At 44.7% G+C, this 13,644-nt stretch overlaps 1 protein-coding gene across 1 annotated transcript in view; it reads right to left on the bottom strand.

Annotated features, from left to right (window-relative positions):
• The window catches only part of WIPF1 (WAS/WASL interacting protein family member 1), a 56,321-nt gene extending 42,953 nt beyond the window's left edge, over nucleotides 1–13,368 (bottom strand). Inside the window, exon 1 of the mRNA XM_071434874.1 lies at nucleotides 13,161–13,368. The gene's annotated coding sequence lies outside the window, so the exon portion shown is untranslated. The remainder of the gene's footprint in view (nucleotides 1–13,160) is intronic.
• Between the last annotated feature and the right edge of the window lie 276 nt (nucleotides 13,369–13,644).

The raw sequence follows: 13,644 nt of genomic DNA, 5'->3' as shown, positions 1-13,644 counted from the left end.
ATGCCGATGTATTTCTTGAGCAAAAACTGCTGAACTGACAAACCTTGCTCTCAAAGTTATTTGTCCTCCCTGCTCCTTTGACATAGACATTAACAGACTCCTCAAGAAATGTTCTGCAGTGCATATGTATTATTTATACATGTACATGTATATGTAATTAGGTATATTTCTAAAATGAGAACTCTATTTGTGTGGAAGCCCCTTCATATCATTGTAGATTATTTCTAATAGCCTTAGAATGTTCTCAGGAACCAAAAAGGAAGTTTTAATAAGAGTGCTGGTTGTGGCTTCCAATAATTATTTCCACATACAACCTGATTTCTTAGTTTGTAGCTTTTTTATACAATAAGCTTGGTACACAAGCTCTTTGACCCTAGCAAAGAATATGGACTTACTCAAGCAGGTCAACCAAGAGAGAAACAATCCATGCTATGTTTCCAAAAGATATTTTCAACACTCTTTATCCAGTAAAATCTGTCTAGCTGTTTTTCTAGAGCAGTGTTTGCTATATTTTCCAATGGCATGCCTAGGCTTCAAGTACCTTTTCTCAGTACATAAGCATTGCTATGATGGGAAACTTAAAATATATTTATTATTGAGCAACTTGTCTTCAGCTATTCACATGAGTCAGAAAGTTTTCAAATATTCAGCTGAATATTTGATGACACATTTTTATATACTTAGTTATTTCAGTAGAAAACCTCAACTGGTTTTAAGATCACATTTGAATCTGAGTAATATTTTATATTCAAACTTCCCACGAGCATCAGTATACATATTTATATACAGATACATATATGTACATGCAAATATGGCTAGACAAATCTACACCTTGGAAATCATGATCTACCAGAGCATCACACATTTTAAAACCACACAAAGAATATTCATTGATAAGAGCAATTTTTCATCTTTTCACAAACCATATAATTTCAAGCTGTTACTGATGCTTATTCCCCCTTTACATTGTGAATCTTCTAGCCAAAGCTCACATCCTCTTAACTTTTTTTTTTTTTTTAAAGAGAAAGCAAGTCCCAGCCTTTGGGAACTTTAGTCTATTTCTTGCATTCTTCCCATGGGTGGTATATTTCACATCAGGAATAACTGGATGCCAAATATAGCCACAGATGGGAGTCTATGCATAGTTGCTGGGTAATTATAAAATAGAATCAGCTTCTCTGCTGTGTAACAGATGAGATTTTATTCTTTGCTCAGCTACAAGTACCAGCAATCCCATACTGATTTGAACTACATCCAAGTAAGGTGAGCAAGATCAGGTCATGCACAAGATCAGACAATGTCTTTGTGTTTCATTGATATTTATTGACAATCATATTCTGCCAAGAAAAATAGAACAGGAGAAAGGGAGGATCAGTACATGAATATGTATATACACTGCATATCACATTATTATTTAATTATCAGTGTAATTACTATGAATTAGGAGAGTCTGCCACTGTGATTTCAGAGAGCAGTAGTTAAAAAAGTGACAGAGCATTGCAGAGTCCGTGAAAAACATCCAGATAACAGCCTTGGAGACTAGCACTGTTTCCTTAGACAGTGAAAAGAACTCAGCCCTGTTGTGAAATCCCACATCTCACCTACACGTGAGGGGGAGCCACATGGGACACAACCAAGTGAGACTGCTCACACCACTGTGCCCACCCATGGCCCTGGTCCCAAAGGATCACTCATTAGCCAAGCAGGGAACAGCCTCAATCCTGCTGACAATCTGACTTCTTCATGATGGCTTTCAGCATGGAAGTCGTGCAATGCCACTTTGAGCAGGAAATTTTGTCTTGCAGACCTGGGGTTACCAACTCACTGCATGCAGACTATGCTTAACCTGACAGAAAGCAATGTTTAGCCACAGCTCACCTGGCTTAGAGAGTAAACTGCTGGCTTAAAAATAAAACACTTTATATTGCCATTCATTAAAACCTGGTTTCATCAACTGCTGAAACTGAGTCAGTTATCAGGAGACTGCACTTACAAGACAAACCTCTATCTCAAAAGGGTATGGGAATATCCTATTGTTCCCACAGCCAGACAAATACAAGGAGCTGGACCTGTGACACAAATTCCCATAACACACTTGGGAACTGACAGTCAGGATAGCCCAAATGGGAGGGCTGAGCTAAGCAGAGGCAGTAGTATGATATTCTGGCTCAAAACAGCTTGGCACCTGGTCTCCCTCATTAGCAGAAGTTCAATACACAACTATAACTGAGCATGCAATCATCTGTCTGCATCCTCCTCTACATGTGTTCTGTTTCTTCTTTCCTTTCCCACTAGCAAAAGGTCAAGTATATAGTAGAGAACTGAAAAATTAAATTCACAGCTACCTTTATGGCTTATGGCTCCAAGGGCACTACCTATGCTCAACAGAAACCCCAGACTGTATAATTTGAAGCACGGCTTTCTGAAATAGTGCTGCTAAAAGAGCAGAAATGCCTTACAGTCCAATTTCTAGACTATTCAGCAAAGCTGGCTGTCTTTCCTGAGAGGCTGTACCACAAAAGTGACCTAAGAGAACAACACAGAGAAAAGCATCAAAGACCTCCTAAAACCCCTCCTGCTTGGCCTGAAAACACGGGTCCCTTTGGGTAGCAAAGATTAGTCACGGGCATTTTGGTAGAGACCAATGGTTCCAGTTGGTCTGTGGGCCAAGTCCCAGCAGGCCCAGCAGTTCCTGATGGAGGATGAATTGTCAGCTCCTACTCCTGGCTCTCTCCCAGCAATGCCTCAAAGCATCCCCAAGCACTGTGGGAGTCTAAAGGTGTTTCTTCACCTGTTCCCTGTCACTACACGCTGCCAGCAGGAGCTCGGCTGCACAAGCTGTGATACAGGCTGTATATACCTACTTGATGTTTCTAGTTCAGATTTAAGTGAACTTTGTGACATATTTAACTTTGGGCTTTTTGCTGGTAAATGGGACAAGGATTATTCTCTCAGCGTCAAATGCCAAAGCTAGCACTTCACATCACTTTGGAAAATTCGGATTTTGAAGACCCTTGGCTGTCCCAAAGGCTATTTCCATAATTATACCCTCAAGAAGTACTTAAAAGTTCTTTTACACTTGTCCTATACCAGACATTATTCCCTAGTGGCAGAGTCAGAAATCCTGATTCAATGCATGTTAGAAGAAATGACAGTGATACCAGGGGTCACATGCTCCATTGAGAAATGAAGAAACCACAACCTGCACAAGCCAGACTTCATACAGGAACTTAAACTGCAATTTTTGACAATGTCACTTGAGAGAACCCAGGTTTATGCACCAAACAAGCCTGCAGATAATCTGTTTTTTCCTCCTGAGCACAATCACGTAACAGCGACCCTGCAAAACTTTAAAGCAAAGATGCCATGGGCACTGGGGCTTTAGAGCAGAAGGAACAGTCATTCCATCTTCAGAATGGTGATTTCCAAAAATAACCAGCAGTGTCTACCAGACAAGAGGAGAAAGCTTCTAAAAGAAGCCCAACAGAAAACAGCTCCAAGGAAAGTCGTGAAAAATGCTGTCCTGACCTTGTCTGGAGCAATCCTGTTCCACTGGTGCCATCTCAGCAATGGCGTTCCACAGCAACCACGGGCAGCACTGTGTCACAGCATGTGCCACAGTGCATGGCACAGTTGAGATGGCCATGATACACAGATATCACCAGACAACAGCAGAAGGCTTCAACCCATACAGAGTAACACCACACCACCTCTGAAGGCTCCAGGCATCTGCCCATCTTGTTCTTTAGCCCAACCTTTTATACCCTCATGGTTCATGCATTGCACCTGTGTGCCCTCTGTTCCCTTTGGTGGTTGGTCAGTGCCCCTGGGCACTCCATGGCTCATTGCTGTCAATGCTGCTCACCTGTCCTACAGAGCTGCAGCCCCCTGGGGATGAGGCTCAGCAGCAGCCCCACTCCCAATCACCACAAACTGTGTGCCTACAGGACTGGGCCCAGGTTACACCTATCAACCCTCTGCTAGTTCAGACGGGATTTTTTTGTGTATCTTTGTTCTCACTTCCTAGGGCATAAAACCTTGCCTCATTAAGAAATGGCAGCGGGACATTTCTTTATTTCTATCTAAAGGGAAAAAAGTGAAAATACATTTTTGCATGGTTTCAGGTTTTTTTACTTTCCCTTCTTGCATGTTTTCCCATTATATTTTCATTTGCGTCTGCCTATATCTCACAATGGATGGCCTGGAGCAAAGGCCTTTGAAGCTCTAAATGCTCTGGTATTAGATATCATGTGGTATAATTTCTATGGTTTCTTCAGTGCCTCCCCAGTCTGGCCAATTAGTGAGTGGATGGTGAAGAAACATTTTTTGAGAAGTACAAAAGCTTTCAAATAAAAAAGAGCAGTCATAAACCATTCTTACTATAAACTCCATTATTCCTCCTAAGAGGAAACTTTCTTGGGGAACTTCAAGTAACACAAAACAGAAGACAACAATGACAATTCTTTCCCTTGGAAGCACAAAATCCCTCAGTGTTCTCATTTAAGTACTGCACATGATGACATCCAACTGGGTTTTACCCTGCAATTCACTCGCATTATCAGGGATGTTCTGCTAAACAACTGGCACATTTTAGATGAATGAAGAGGGAACTTGTCCAGTCATCTCAAGCTGTTTGTCAGTTATGGAACACTTCATTTTCTAGTTCCCTATAGCAGCTCAAGTTAATTTGTCTTCCTCTTGACACCAAACAGCATGCACACTTTTTTTTAAGGATGCACAAATGAAAACAAAAAGGAAAAGCTATAATAAAACTTGGAGACACTGATCCTGCAGAGAGCTGCCTGGAAAAGGATAACTACTAAATGAAAAAATAAATATTGCTCTAGTTCCACCTAAGGGTACAAGTAAGTGTAAGTATGCAGCAACTCCTCAGAGTAAGATGTTTCACTTTGAAAAGCATTATCTGGTTTAGTTTTAATTTCAAATGAGATAAGAACATGAGTTGTTCATTTATACCCAAGGAACACTGGTCAATTCAATTAAGAATAATCTATTTCAGGTAAACTGTGCCATGAGGAAATTACTTTGTCCCTCCCTAAGTCACCTATTAAGATCAAATGAGGAACTTTTATTTGAAAATACAGTAGGAAGTTCCAAGTGATAATTATTTGTGATTTGTTTCTGCCTAGTATTAAAACAAAGGTTTGGGGCTGCCTGCTACCATTTGAGAGTTTTGTATTCCAAGATGCCATCAGGATTATTGAATGGAAAAGCTGAATTTTTAAGGAATATCTTTTTCTGTTTCAAAGTAGTAATGGTCTGGAATGGTTTAAAATGTAACCTGCAGACATAAACAATGATACACTGGTAGGTGTTGCCCATGTGCCTCATTTGAATGGCATTCTCTCTAAAACTGAAATCATCACACAGGTATACCACCACATTGCTATCCTTTGATTTTTCATTTCATACTACTGGAATAGAAAATGTATTCCACAGGGCCCTGCTCAAATACATTCCCTATCTCAGGGGTCTTAAAATTAAAGACAAGGCACTCGATCATATGAAATACATGAGGAGCACCTGACCAAATAGACATCCATATAAAGAGACCACTACACTGAGTCATGCAAGCTCACTTACTGTGAGCAAGTGGCTTCTTGACTTACAATATACACAACACAGCAGCCTTTTTGGTTTACATTTAATACTTCCTTTGAAAACTGTCTTTGGTAACTTCAAATGTGAAAGTAGCAGTGAAAAATCTCTATTTTGCATTCCTATGCCAGAAAACAGTTTTGGGAATATGTTAGGCAAAGTAGGTCAGTCAGTGCTGGGTAATGAGGACATGAAGAGAGCAATGACTGATGCGATGGTCATGGGAGGACTGATCAGTTGGAGTAAACCAAAGACAGGATGGTAGAGCTCAGTACTACATGGCTGATGCTGTCCATGTTTGCCAAACTGCAAATCAAATTGAACCAAAAGACCATCAAACAATAGTACCCTTTAATTACCAGCTGAGGAATCTTTCCTCAGGTAGGAGGTGAGGGGGGGGAATAACCAATCCTCTCTTCTACTCACCACCATGTATTTTTTATTAGATGTCCTCCATGTCTATCTAGCTGGTGCTAGCTACAAACAGCTACCATCCTGTTCAGACTACTCAAAAAGGAAGACTCCTGATCCATGCCACACTTGCAACTCGGAGTGCTACTTCAACTGGAGCTGCAATTTGCTTCCAAGCACCTACAGCCTTCCTCAGGGACCAAGGCAATTGCAGGGCAGCTAAAAGTCCCACCATTTTCAGAGCCTGCTGGTGAGGTGAGCAAATGAAGCACTGCCTGTTGTTCCCAGCAGAAACAGCACAGACACCACTTACCTGGGGAAGCATCCTCAATGAACTTTTCATATCACTGCTTTAAAAATGGCAGGGAAAAGGGGTGGGGGGAAAAGGAAAAAAGAGAAAAAATATAGAAGGACTGGGGAAAAAATGGGAGCTCAGCCAAACTCCTGTTCAAGTCTTGAAAGAGGGAACAGGGCTTAGCTCTGAGCCACCAGGTACATGGACTGGTCTAGAGAGACACTATTTGCTGAAACTTATTTTATCTCCTTAATTTCCAAGAAAAAGTATTGTAAGGATCATATTTTAGTAACACTGTACTCACCCTTTCAGAGTCTTTCCTGCCTGTGGAGGTCTTTAAACCAGCAAAAGAAAAGATGAAAAAAACAAAGCTGAAAACAAAGCCAGAGTCTAGATCAGAAAATTCATTACATATTCTATGACTTAAAAGTCAGAACCTCAGGAGATTAGGCTCTCTGTAACCTCAGGTTCAGTGGGAAGAAACACACCCTGCTAACCAAATCCTGCAATGTGCTGAGCCAGTATCAAAAACCTGGGGGCAGAGGCTGGACCTGCCAGCCTTGGGCTGCTGCTGCTGCTGCCAACACGCTCACATGTGCACTGCAGGTATCTCCCCTGCCAAGACATTCCAGGCCCTCAGCTCCACACATGCAAAGATGCCTTTTCTAATGCTTAAAAGAGACTGTTGTATTCAGCCATATCACTAAGCATGGCTAATCTGGGACACGTGTGAGCACTCACACTTGTCTTGCTCCCACAGCAGCCAGGCATAGCACCCATACCCATCTTCCAAGCCAAGCTGCCCAGACAAATCAGGTTTGTATAGCTGGCAGGCTCAGCTGTTGCAGGGCATTACTCTGACACAGCTCTCTTCACAGAACACCAAGGCACATGCCTAACTGGACAGCAGGTTGTGGCAACAATAAAATAATGCATTATCCTATCTGATTTCCATGACTTAAAGGATTTCCCAACTTGTCATGCCTGCTGATGCCCTCTTAACATTTAGGGATTTGTGTCAACTGAGCTACAAAATTGATCTGTTGTTGTGGAGAATAAGCAATGGATAGATCTGCAGAATGGTGCAAGGCTCCACTGACTTTTAGTTATGCTTATGCAACTCCACCGTTCCACAGCTGCTAATACTTAGCAGATGACCTGCGTAAAAAAAAAAAAATTTAAAAAAAAATCCTACTTCATCACTTCAAAAACAAGCTACCAAAACGAGTAATGATTTTTTTCATCTGACATGATTTTCTTTTTTCTCCTCTGAACAGAATTAAAAAAAACGCAGCATAACGAATTCAGCATAACTTATAACTGAAGATCTGAATGGTGCCTTGTTCGTAGCATTTGGATTTGAAACACAGATGCAGTTAACTCACAGCTTAACTCCTTCCACGATACTCTCTAAAATGCTGATCTGTGTTCTTCTTAGCTTCCAGGTTTTTAGAAGTTTTCAAGTGATTTTTCTTTTTTAAACAAAGAGAGATTCAAACTTGGATTCAGTGTACAGCTTCGTCTGCTATTTTCTGCCCTTAAAAAATGAGATTAATTGTTGTGCAACTAACTGGGAATAACATCACTTTCTAAAAATTTCCTTTGCAGCTCTTGTCTTTATTTCACCAAATTATTTTCCAGATCAAATTTTCTAGGTTTCTGAAAAAGTCAATGCACTACATTTTTCTTTACTACTAAAACTCCCTATGAACATGACTGCTAAGGGGAAAAAAAAAGAAAGATATCCCTCAGCAGGTAAGTGTAGTCTCTGTTACCAAATGATCTGAAAATAGTTGAGTAGGGAAAGGAGGTAGTTTTATGTGCAAAGACAAAATCTTTTAGCTACCAAGGCACTAGTCTGCCAGCCAGGAGATTTATGATCCTCTCCCAGCACTATTACTGACCTGCTGTTATGAGACTTTGGGCAAAATTACCTTCTTACACTATGCTTCTCTACATACTTCAGTTTTTGAAGTCTTTATTCAGAATTGTCAAGGCCATTTTCAGATATTTTAAGACTACATTTATTCCCACTGGTTTTGGGGACAGACAAAGGCAGCCATGCTTCCCCCGTAATGCACAAACATGGCAAACAGCCAGCTGGAAGGAACTGCTGGATCTCATCTAGCTCAGAGCAGGGATAACCTGGCTTCAAGCAGATTGCTCAGGCCCTACCCAGTTTTTAGATCATCTCCAACAACAGACTCCACAATTCCTCTGGACAACCAGTTTCAGTGGTTAGCCCTCCTCACCACCAAGGACCTCAGTGGAAATTTTTCTTTGAAGCAGGACTCTGTGCCAAGGAATGCAATTTCTGTTTAGGGCTCACTTCTGGCCCTGTTAAGTCAGGATCCAGAAGAATACAGAGGAAGCCTGCTCCACACTGCCTGCTCTTCATGGCAAGAGGATTTCAGAGGACTCAAAATATTACAGAGAGGGAAGAAGAGGGAATCACCCCTTTTCCTGAACTTATGATAAGAGAAACATGCAGAAGCTATTTTGGGCTCACTGAGGCTGCTCACTGAAGCTGCTGTTAGAAAGAAAAGCTGCTGCATTTCTTTTTAACATCTGTACTACTTCCCGTTAAAGAATATCCTGTAGTTTCTTCAGCAGGAGTTATGAGCTCAAGCTTAGCACAAACAGAAAGAGGGCTCTCATGAAAGCATGCACAGGCACACAGGAGGGTCCTTCTCGTGGGCTTTAGCCCAGAAGGAAATGGTGGGAGCTCCATACATACACACACTGAGCACATCAAAGATGAGGGCTGCACATGAACACATTCAAACTCAGAAACTTCTGCTCCCACAACATTAGTAGTTTAAGGAATTACAAAACTATACATTTTAACTCCAAAGCATACTTATGTGTAATTGGATCCAAATGAAGAACACTAATGAAGTTATGGCTGAGTTAAGTGTTACAAAAAAGACTCTCAAACTACTCCTTGTGCTTCCCGTTTATCTCCTTCCAGGAATTAGGAAAAACTTTCTATTCTGAGCTCCTTTGATGTCTCTGATTGAGACGAAACTGCTCCCCCGCCACTTGCGTCTCCAGCCTCAGAGACACTCTTGAGTGATCTGTGTGAACTGTGCTGGACGAGGCCCAAGGACAGCTGCACTTGCAGACTTGTGTGCCTGCAAGGATGAAGAGCAACTCCAGCACCTTTCAGGGCCTTGATGTTCAGGGTTATTGCACTGAAAAAAATAACTTTTTCACTATTCAGATTTCACTCTCAGCAGCAGTGACACAGTCCCCAAGAATCCCCAAGATCACAAAGAAGTACTAACATAGTAAACTGTTTGTTACTTCTCCTTCCTGCTCTTCAGATACCCAGACAAATTCATGCATGTACTTGGTGAACACTGCATTATCAGACTGGTCACCACAAGCACACAAATTACTTTAAACAAAGCAGCCTACTAAAGCATGATTTTAGACATCTTTATTAAAATTTACTTTTTAATAATGCCTTTTCTGGGCTATTTGCCAACTAACAGTTCAGCAGTTATTATTCAATAACAGGTTTTCACATACCTCTTTGAAGTAAGGAGCTAAACAAGTAGGTCTTAACTGCACACAGGACAGACAGCTGCCTTGAAGAGTGGTGGCTACTTATAGTACCCACTTCATCAGTACTACCAAAATCTGTTCTACCATCCCAGAATTTAATTATCTCCCCATATACTGGGTCTCCACACCTCTACTCAAACACAGCTAGCACCACAGATTCTGAACCAAGACAGTAAATAGTCCTTTTTATAACCCCACAGACCAAATGTTAAGAGTGCACCAGATGAAGAAAATGAGAAAGTGCTGGAGTCAAGAATAAGAGAAATCAGTAGAAAGAACATAGAAGTATTTAATGAGATTTAAATTTTTGATAACACTTCATTATTGTGAAGAAACCATAATTAAGATATGTTTACCTTGGCAAAAGCATAAACTTTAAAGAAACCCACCCTTCTGCTGCATCATTATTTCATATGGTTTCTATACATAAGTCCATTAACCAGATGAATACTCAAGGTAGTTAAAAGCACAGAAAATTTCTCAAAGCTGCTGCATAAAGACATTTTACTAAATTGTACACGTATGCCATCAACAACACGTGTGCAAGAACGTGCAAAGGAAGCCTATGCCTTCCTGTCATGTCACAATTGTCAGACAACACCAACATGCACTCTTTTCTCCCCACAAAGCAGATGGGTGTTTATATAAGCAGGGCAGAAAACTAAATAGCTGTTAGAACTTTATGTAGTGTAGGCAATGGAGATAAATACTGCAGCATGCTCCCTTCTCAAAGGGATTAGCACTGCTTGTGCTTCTCAGTGGCCTTTTTGGTGTCTGGATGTCATCAGATGTAAAGATCATACTGTTTTCACAGGTGGGAAATTGCTCTTTCCACAGCCAATACCTTTTCTTAGATGCACACTTTGAGTTCTGTCTGTACTACACAGGTAAAAGCAGTGAAACCCTGCTGGAGTAGGTAACTGGGTTTTCCATTAAGAAAAAAAAAAAGGTTTAGTGGTCTTGTAGCCATGCAGCCCCAAAAGACTGTACCTTACTACCTGATGCCATTCAGAGAGTAAACTAATCCTGGAGAAAGCTGGAAGTGCAATTTCAGAAGAAATAGCAAGGCAGCAGCAGTAATTAGGACATAGCTAGAGAGTTTCAACTGCTTTAATTCCCAGGCGTTGGGGTGAGGGATGTCAAAGCAGGAGGCAGGAGAGAGTCAGCACAGGGCTGAGAGGGAACTTCTCTACAGACAAGGGAGTAGCAGCTCTCTTTTACTCAGACTTCTGAGCTACTCAGCACAACCCCAGAGATAACTGGGAAAGGCTGAAGCAGCTGCAGCACAGGCAGAGGAACAGGTGAGCAGCAATAAGACAGAAGAGAAGGGTGGGAGGGACAGGAGCAGAGGCAGGAATCCCTAAGCTGCCAAGGATAACACATAGAGCAACCACAGCCTGCAGGCACAGCCCCTGTCCCAAAATGCCTGCACTCCAGTCAAGGCCAGCCACAGGACTGGCGTGCCTCTTGCTTCACATTCCTCAGAAACTTGCCTTAACCAACCATGGGAATAATCACTTCATGTACAACACAGAAAACTACACATTTGACAGGCAGAAGCTAAGGGCAATGTCCTGCTCAGCTTGAGGTCAGAGGATGCTGAAGAGCCTAGAAGAGTGAGGCAGAAAGAGATACATAATACTTGAGGAATGAAAAGCAGCACTTTCTGGAGGAACAAGAACATGGGCTCAAGAGATACAATCTCATAATCTCAGGCTATTTGCTCTCGCTCTAGCTAAACAGATCTTTAAATAACATTTGTGCATACATAAAGAGCTTTTCTTCCCCATTTGTAGCTTTCCTCTCCTCCTCCGGCCCCTCCCCACCCTCATACTCTCTTCCTGAATCTCTCTTTCTGTGTAGGTCCTCCCCCCTCACATGCTCCGGCTGGACAGAGGGCAGAAGTGCTCTGGAACAGCTGTATTTCCTCCTTATCTGCTCCTTCCCCTCACAGCAGAGGGGAAAGTACGGGCCAGCTCAGCTGGCCTCGTGCTTTACAGCACTTGAAAAAGTGCACTGCCATGCCTCCCACCTTCACTGAAGGCAAGGCTCCCAAGCCGAGGCTCTGAGAGGACCTTTTCTTTTTTATGTGGCCTCCTGGGTCTCTGCACCATCCTCCCAAATTGGGCTTGGAAGAGCTAGCGAACAGAAGAAACAGAGGGGAAGGTTGACAGAGTTAAAAAGGGTGTGAATGGGAAGCAAAACACACTGCCCGTCCCCTGAAGGTCAAAACTGAGAGCAGCTGCTTATTACAGCCCTGTCTTTGAGAACACACTTCAGGAGTAAAGGAATAATTCAGAAGTACCTCGTGGTGGTTCCTGAACATGCACACCTTGGTGCCAGAGACAAGTGCTGTTATCACGTTTGCTTTAGAGAGGCTGCTCACACACGCTACGTGGTAGCTGAGGAGCACCTCCTCTCTGAGAAGGCACATAGCCCTGCACTCCAGAAGGTGTTCATTAGAAGATGAAACACAGCCATTAGAGCAGCAGAGGCAAACAAAGTGCAAGACAAGCTCAAACTTGAAGACTGGTCACTTGAGGTTCCCTAACTTGATTCCTCCCAAAAAGTCCCCAAGAGCCAGCTCAGAGGGCAGGGACCCGCTCTGTTGACTCCACCATACAGCCTAACTACACGGTCCACCTCAACATCCGCTGCAGATGAGAGAGCACTTGAGGGAGGCTGCGACACGAACACCTGCGTGTGTGACCAAACAGGGATGCCCAGCGTGGGTGCCACACGTGCAGGCAGCGGTGTGTGTGCCCCGGCTCCAGCGTGAGCCGCAGCCCAGCGAGGCTCTCCCCACCCTGACACGGCAGCCAGGATTTCACAGCCGTGGCTGTAGAGCAGCAGAGATGGACAAGGACGCCAGCAGCCCCGTCCCTGGCAGCCCGGGCACAGGCACGGTCCGAGGGGCCGGGGGCTGCGCCCCGAGGCAGCGCCAGCCGCCTCCGCGGGCACGCGCCCAACCCGGGGGAAGCGGGAATGGAGGGGAAGCAGGGAGGGATCCCAGCCTGCCAGCACGGCTTCGGGAGGCAGGAGGAACGCGTCCAGCCCGAGACAGAGCAGTCTGGAAGAAAAGAGAGAAAGAGCAGACAGGCGCGAGGCGAGACTGGGCTCCCGACCCTTGTACCCGCAGGGCGCTCGTCCCGCGGGGCCGGGGGTGCCGAGCCGCCTCAGCGCGGCGGCCGCTGGAGCCCTGCCCGCCCCGCAGCCCCCCGCCCCGCCCGCCAGGAGCCCCGCGCGGCTCCCGCAGCCCCCTTACCGCGCTCCGTGCCGGCGAGGCGGCGGGAGGGCACGGCGGGTCCCGCCGGCGCTGCAGCCGCTGCGGCGGCCGGGACATGTTGGGCCGGGCGCTATTTATAGCGGCAGGAAGCGGCTCTGCGGCGCGGCTCTGGGGCGCCGCTCCCCCGCCGCCCGCGCCGCCGCACATGCCCCGGGCCCGCAGAGCCGGGCTGGGCCGGGCCGGGCCGTCCCCCGCGCTGTGCCCCTGAGCCCGGCCGGCGGAGCGGGCTCCCCGTGGGATGGCCCTTCCCAGGTGGCCCGGGTGCCGGTGATGGCCCTGCCCCGTCTTTCTGTGCCCGCTGCCCAGTGGGAGTTCACAGCAGTCAGAGTTACAGAGAGCCCCTTACAGGGAGATGGCCTCGGGTCCCCAGGTGCCAACGGCCTGGACTGTGACTTCGGTGGCTCTGCCGAGGACACATCCCGTTCACAGGCTCCGCGGTTCCCCGGCCGTGCCCTCACGGCTG

This window comes from Agelaius tricolor, unplaced genomic scaffold, assembly GCF_023055355.1.
Source record: "Agelaius tricolor isolate 1412-34295 unplaced genomic scaffold, bAgeTri1.0.p SCAF_10, whole genome shotgun sequence".
NCBI classification, from domain to species: domain Eukaryota; kingdom Metazoa; phylum Chordata; class Aves; order Passeriformes; family Icteridae; genus Agelaius; species Agelaius tricolor.
The sequence above is the reverse complement of the archived record's forward strand: the minus strand, read 5'-3'. Positions and strand labels throughout refer to the sequence as shown.